At 46.5% G+C, this 7,102-nt stretch overlaps 1 pseudogene; it reads right to left on the bottom strand.

The window, feature by feature from the left end:
* Window positions 1-2,023: 2,023 nt before the first annotated feature.
* Window positions 2,024-2,196, bottom strand: LOC120102765 (U2 spliceosomal RNA; annotated as a pseudogene).
* Between the last annotated feature and the right edge of the window lie 4,906 nt (window positions 2,197-7,102).

Raw genomic sequence — 7,102 nt, 5'->3', positions numbered from 1 at the left:
TGGGAACCATTTAAATCTGCTACGATATTCCCCTTCAGCTACTAGTACCCTCTGACCACAAAGGTCCTTAAGAGTATTCGGCAATGACCTATGCCCCATGCTAACAATAAGAAGCACATCTCTGGGTGAAAATTAAGGATGCTGATGAGACCCACAGTGTACGAGGCTGTAGCGAGAGCAACATAACACAGTTCAAGCATCCTCAGAGAAGCCCATGACATCAGGTCAGCCCTTTATGCACCAGCCCCTTGGGTTGTTAAAACCTTTCCCCCTACTCCGGCCTCTCCCCCCAGGAAGTGTGTCTTCTCCTAATTAATTATGTCTGTGTTCGACACAATGGAGCATCTCCTTCTTCCATGGCATAAGAACCTCGAAGCCATTAAAGGTGGTGGCCTGTAAATCCTGATATCTGCTGAGATCAGACTGTCTCCTGGGAGCCAAAGGTGTGATCTTATCTGGAAACAGGTGCTCTGTAGATGTAATTCAGTTATTCATCTCGAGTGCAAGTGGCCCCTGCAATGTGAGAACAAGGACTCATCTAAAAGACTCACAGTGGAGTGGCAGAGGAGGAGACACCCAGGGAAGATGGCAGTGGAGCTGGCAGTGCCAGTCATAGATCTCCAGGCCATCAGGAGCTGGAAGAGGTAAGGAAGGGCTCTCCTCCCTACAGTCTTTGTGGAGAAGATGGCCATGATGGTGTTTGGTTTCTGAAGTCTGACTTCCAGAGATGTGAGAGAATGGGCGTCTTTGTTGAAGCTCCCAAGGCCGTAAGACGTTGACCCTTCAGCAATGACAGAGCAAATCATGGTGCTGTCAGCTCCCCTCAGCCTGCTCTTCCTACACAGAAAGCCCATCCTTGTCCCTTGTCCAGAAGCCGTGCTTGGCTGGTGAGCAGTGTTCCTCCGCAGTCTGCTTCAGTTCCTGACTCCAGGTTCTCACCTTGAGTTCCTGCCCTGACTTTTGTGTATATATAAGTGTGTGCACGTGTGTGTGTGTGTGCACGTGTGTGTGTGTGTGTGTGTGTGTGTGCATGTGTGAATGTATATGTGCATTCACGTATATGTGTATATGATGTAATATATATTACATACATACATATATTATACATATATATTATATATATGACATACATGCACACACACATATATACATATGTATATATACATGATGAACAATCTGAAGGGAGCAAAGCAGTGTGTGTGTATATATTGTTTATGTGTGTAATAAATACAGTGTGTATGTGTGTAATATATAATGTGTATATGTGAGCTATTTCTCTCTCTCTCTGTGTGTGTGTGTGGTGTGTGTGTGTGTGTGTGTGTGTGTGTGTGTGTGTGTGTGTATGTGTAGCCCAGGCCCACCTACCTAGACACAGCGAGTTAGGCTCTCTTACATAAATTAGCAATCAAAAAAAATACTCTATAGATATGTCCACAGGACAATCGAATGGAGACAATTCTTCAATTGGGGGTCTCTCTTTTCAGATGTTGACAACCAAGATTACCCACCCCAGTCACCTACCTACTGCTTCCTGTGAATTGGATATAAATCTTCTTTATGGGCACTGAGTCCCCGGGAACCCGAAGAAGTGATGTGTGCATTGTTCTGATGACAGGGAGAAACGAGGCGCGGAGAAGTAAATTGGCAGAGTCTAACAGTCAGCGAGGAGGAGGGATGCTGGGGTGCAGGCTCTCTGCAGCTGTAATTCAGCTAATCACCTTGAGATGTAATTGCCTATACTGCCTGGGGACAGGTATCCTCTGGAGACTCACGATGGAGTGGCAAAGGTAGGGAGAGTTGTGGAAAATGAAGACAGAGATGGGAGCATTGACTGTGGACATCTGAGCCATCGAAGCTGGGAAAGGTGGGTCATTTGGGGTTAGGAGTCCATTCCAGGCTTCTAGGCTTCCACTCTGGGCTGCTGTTGCTGCTTGTGGCGGAGATGTACCAGGCACAGTCTTCTTCATGCTGGGATTTCTCCGAGACCTTTGCATACCCTAGCTCCCCAACCTCACAACTACCCTGAAAGTGGGGGCTACTGTAGATGAGAAAGCAGAGTCCCAGAGAACCCAGAGAAACCACTCAGGCTCTGACCCTGCTGCTTGATTTAAAAAAATCTCATCTGTACCCTGAACGGAAAGTGGGATTTGCTTGCATTTTCTACACTTGATCTTAGCCAAAAGGCCGAGAAGCGATTGCTTGCATTTTCAACATCAGTGCATTCTCTTGCCTCCTCCTGTTGAGCAGGAGTCTGGGGCAAACCTGCCACAGGTCTGGGTGGGCCTCTGGGTTATAGTCGCTGCAGAAGACTAAATGTTTCACTCAGATTCCATCCCACCTGTCTGGTGTGTTCTTTGCTCCAGGTAGAAAGTGTGTCTATACATGCAAAGTGGCTTGTGTGTGCAGTTCCAGCCTTTAGACAGTAGAGGCTGTAGGATCAGGAATTTGAGCCCAGTCTGGGTTATACAGTGAGCTCAAGGAAGCCTGGGCCACACAGTAGGGACCCTGTTTCCCTCCGGCCCCTAAATGTAGCAGGAGTCCATTCTAGAGTTGTCTTGCTTTTTGCAGGTGTTGGTTCCTTTTACAAAACCACCCACCCGATGGCTTAGATTCTTCTCTGTCTCTCTTTCAGGTCCTCACACATGCACCTGAGAGCCCAGAGAGCCCAGTCTGAACTCTCAAAAGGATGTTTTGAGATGTGTCAGATCAGGAAAGGAGGGGGCACGCTCGGGAGCTGTTATGTCATATGCCCAAAGCTGGGCCTTCAAGAAGGCAGCACTTCTGTCTTATGACCTGGAGCACTTCTTACTATTCCCACAACACATCTGCTTTTCTGGGGACCTATCACATTTGCCCTTATATCTCCTGTGATATAGATAACCAGGTTTTGCTGCCCTGCTCAGGTGTGAGCATCCAATTTGGCTCAGTATGTTGCAAGCATGATTTTCTTATTCTGATATTTATTTATTTATTTGATCATAGTATAGGGTTGTAATAAAGGATGTGGAAAGTGAGCACACTGGCTGTCTGTCTCTGGAAGGCTCTTGGGGGCTCTGGGAGTCTCTGGGAGGTTCTGGAAGGCTCTAAAGTCCAACTTTACCAGTATTGAGAGGTGAGACTGAAAGGCTGGCTGGGGCTTATTTTCAAAACCGTTCATGATTTGTAGAGATTCCACAAAGGAAAGAAGAACTCAAAAAGGTGAATGAACAGAGACTTCCCTGTTATACTCTAGTGTGTTTATGGGAATAAGAAGGCAGTTGTGACAGTCAGCAGCTGAGAATAAGGACCACAGAGTCAGCTAATAGTTATTATATACTAAGTATATACTGGGCACCATATTGGGCCCTTGACCTTCACGGTTGCCACTCTGTTGTGGGACACTATTCCTAGGGATATGTGAACAAACATTTATTTATCCTAAATAAGAAAACCACAAATCAAGGTAATGATACTATCCAAGCTCAATTTGACGAATCACTGAGTTTGTTGGAGTTAGTTATAGGAGCTGGGTTCAGGAGTTACTTATAGGAACAGGGACAACTCAAAGGCAGCCATGTCACTGAAGGCCATCCTTGGTGACAACTCATGAAAGCTTGAGCCTGGAGCTCCCTGCACAGTTTGCTGGCAGTTTGACAAGATGGAGTGCCTTTTCTCTGTGGCTTATTTAACTTTGGGTGTGTTGAGGGTAGGGTTTCAATTTGGTAAGTTTCATGGACTTCTTGAGACTTCTGAGTTAGTTGCTCCCTAAGACATAAGGAGAATACCTGTAGAACTTTCTGAGTCTTAAGGAGTTTCCCTCTGAAATGGAATGTTTCAGATTGGATAAAATTGCTGCTTAACACCTACCTATACTGTAAGTGGTGAGTGTCTTTCCATTCTGCTGATAAAAAAGCAGAGGATCCAAGAGGTTAAGTGTAGGATGATGTCATACAGGTACAAGATAGAATGAGGCCTGTCATTGGATGAGAAGGAAGGATGGGTGGGAGAAAAGTTTTAGAGAGAAGGGAGGAGACTGGAGGGGAAGGAGAGGCAGCCGAGAGTGAGTGAGAGAGAGAGAGAGAGAGAGAGAGACAGAGACAGAGAGAGAGAGAGAGAGAGAGAGAGAGAGAGAGAAAGAGAGAGAGAGGGAAGGAGGGAGGGAGGGAGAGAGAGAGAGAGAGAGAGAGAGAGAGAGAGAGAGAGAGAGAGAGGAGAGAACATGGAAGCAGATGTTAAGATTTCTCTCCGCACATTTACAGGTTGTTATGAATATTCTTAAGGGATGGACATGTACAGGGCTTTGTATGTCTAGGTGGGCAATTGTATATTATCAATTAGATCAGAGGTTATTGCGTTGTGTGATTTAATTGAATTTAAGGGAGTATGTGGTGGGTGGCTAGAGACACTAGGCTGCTATGGAATTGGGATGTATATTTCTGGCATGGTGGCAACCTGTCTTGGGTAGAGAGATTGTTGCCAGGCTCAGAGAGAAGCCATTAGCAGTGTGATATAGGATAGAGCAAAGCAGGTGAGAGGCTTTGCTGACTGAGATGAAGATGTCTACCAGATATCTTGGGACACTATGGTGCTAGACCTAGCATGGGGTAAAAGAAACCTTTTTAAAATTATTTTACAGCAACAGTTAGGTAACTTCTTGAGATCCTCTTTCAGGTGAAGGGTAGGACTTCATCTCCACATGTAAAAGGTCTTTCTCTAGAGTCCAGTCCTTCAGCAACATCTGTTTCCATGGCTTCCATACCTACTTGCAGAAGGAGCTAGGGAAGTGGGCTGTCAGGTAATGAAGATCAGGACTTGACTGTGCCTGAGAGGTCAGGAGGAGCCATCAGAAGCTGTTGAGCAAAGAAACTAGCAAGACCAGAATTGGGCATCAGAAAGGGATCTGCAGTGGTAAGAGCTGGATGGGGCAATCTTACCCACATCCCTTCCTGCCACACAACTAGGAGGGTCCTCTCTTCCTCCATGCAAGAGATAGTACACACCCGTGGATAGAAGGCCATACACTTCCCTCATTCATCCTTCAAAAATCAAACACAGAGAAAGATCCAGCTATACCATTCGTGGTTATGCACCAGGAGGGCTCTAAGTCAGCATGGCACAGAGACACTTGCACACCCAGGTTTACTGCTGCGCCATCCACAGGGGCTGAAAAATGGAACCAACCTGAATGCCCGTTACAGATGATGTCATGAGTAAGCTGTGATCTGTGTGCACAGTGGTGGTTCATAAGGGAAATGAACAGGCTGTGTTATGCAATACGAGTCAGATACAGATAGACATGCATCTCACATCTCCTCTCGTATTCAGAATCTGGATCTCTATACCTGAGGTATATATGCAGATGTGGAAAGGGAGTTATTGAGAAGTAGAGAGAAGAGAGCAATGGCAAGGGGAGAGCAAGAGACAATAACAGGAAATGAATGGGGAGCAAAGGCTATGCACATAAAATGACACAATGAAACTTACGCTGTGCTAATCAAAGCGTGAATTATGAAGGGAGTCTCTCTTCTTACCCAGTTGAGATTGTGTGTGTGTGTGTGTGTGTGTGTGTGTGTGTGTGTGTGGTGGCTTTTGTCCTAGTTTAATTTCTGTTGCTGTGAGAAAATACCTCCAACAAAAATCAACTTAGAGGAAAAAGAGCTTATTTTTTCTCACCATTATTATTATTGTTGTTGTTGTTAGTTTTACTTATTCACTTTACATCCTTCTCACTGCCCCTTCCAAGTCACCTGCTCCCACAATCCTCCCACTCCTCCTCCTCCTCTGAGCAGATGAGGGACTCTTGGATGTCCACCCTACTCTGTCACATCAAGTCTCTGGGAGGCTAGGTGCATCCTCTCCCACTGAGGCCAGACAAGGCAGCCCATCGAGAAGAACATAACCCCTGTGTAGGCAACAGCTTTAGGGATAGCCTCACTCCAGTTCTTTCGGACCCACACGAAGACCAAGCTGCATATCTCTTACATTTGTCAGGGAGGCCGAGGTCCAGCGAAAGGGCTTGTTTGAGCTTCTGATTCCAGGCTATATTCTTCAAGGCAGAGAAGACATGTTAGCAGGAACTTAAAACTGTTAAACTGGCAATTGCCTTGCACGCAGTCAAGAGCACACAAATGGATGTGTGCATTCCCAGTGCTCAGCTTGTTTCTTCCATTTTTCTACAGTCCAGGGCCCAAACCCAGGGAGCAGTGGGATGCACTACTGTGTCTTCTCCCATCAGTTAATATAGTCAAGCCTCCATGGACGTGCCCATAGGATAATCTGATCTAGAAAATCCACCTTTGAGACTTGTTTTCCTGCCTGAATGTAGCAAGCTGCTGATTAAAACTAACCATGACAGTTTCCCAAAGCACCCAGAGGTGAGGGAGTAGTGGGTGTCTGTCGGTGAATGTACATCCTCTGGGCTAGAAGCCCTTATCTGAAGCCTTTGCTAGTCTCCCTTGTGAATACTCCCACTGTGGGCTATTTTAAGGTCCCGGCATGATGTCACCTGCATCACAGACATCCTCAAAGTTGACATTTAGTTCTAGGAAGTTAGCGCAAGCTGGCCCCAGCACACCCTTGTGTGACACACGACGACACCCAGGCCTATATTCACCCAGGCAGGCAGGAGCTCCCAGAGGGCTTTGAAAAGAGGAGTAACAATGCTTGCCCTGGCCACAGATTCTCCTCATGACACTGAAGCCCAGGAAGCAGCATTTTGGCTCTAGGGCCTCTGGAAGTTTCTGGAGGTTCTGTCATACAGTTGAAACTCCATCTCTGCCTGGTCCCTCTCCCAAAGAGAGGTAACAGCAAATTTTTCTTCTGATTAAAAAAACAGATTTAATTTGTGTGTGTGTGTGTGTGTGTGTGTGTGTGTGTGTGTGTGTGTGTGTGTGTGTGTCTGGATGTTCCGTGTGCACGTATGTCTGTGTACCACAGCATGCTGTGCCTGAAGAGTCCAGCAGAGGACATTGGGTCATCTGGAGCTAGAGTTACAGATGGGTGGGGGCTGGCTTGTGGGTGCTGGGAACTGAACCTGGGGCCTTTCTAAGAGCAGCAGTGCTCTTAGCTGCTGAACCATCCATGCAGTCCCTCTCTGACTTTTAAGACACACGGGTCAACCACA

The sequence above is a fragment of the Rattus norvegicus genome, chromosome 4, assembly GCF_021556685.1.
Source record: "Rattus norvegicus strain SHRSP/BbbUtx chromosome 4, alternate assembly SHRSP_T2T, whole genome shotgun sequence".
NCBI lineage: Eukaryota > Metazoa > Chordata > Mammalia > Rodentia > Muridae > Rattus > Rattus norvegicus.
This window is presented reverse-complemented; position numbering and strand designations above follow the sequence as displayed.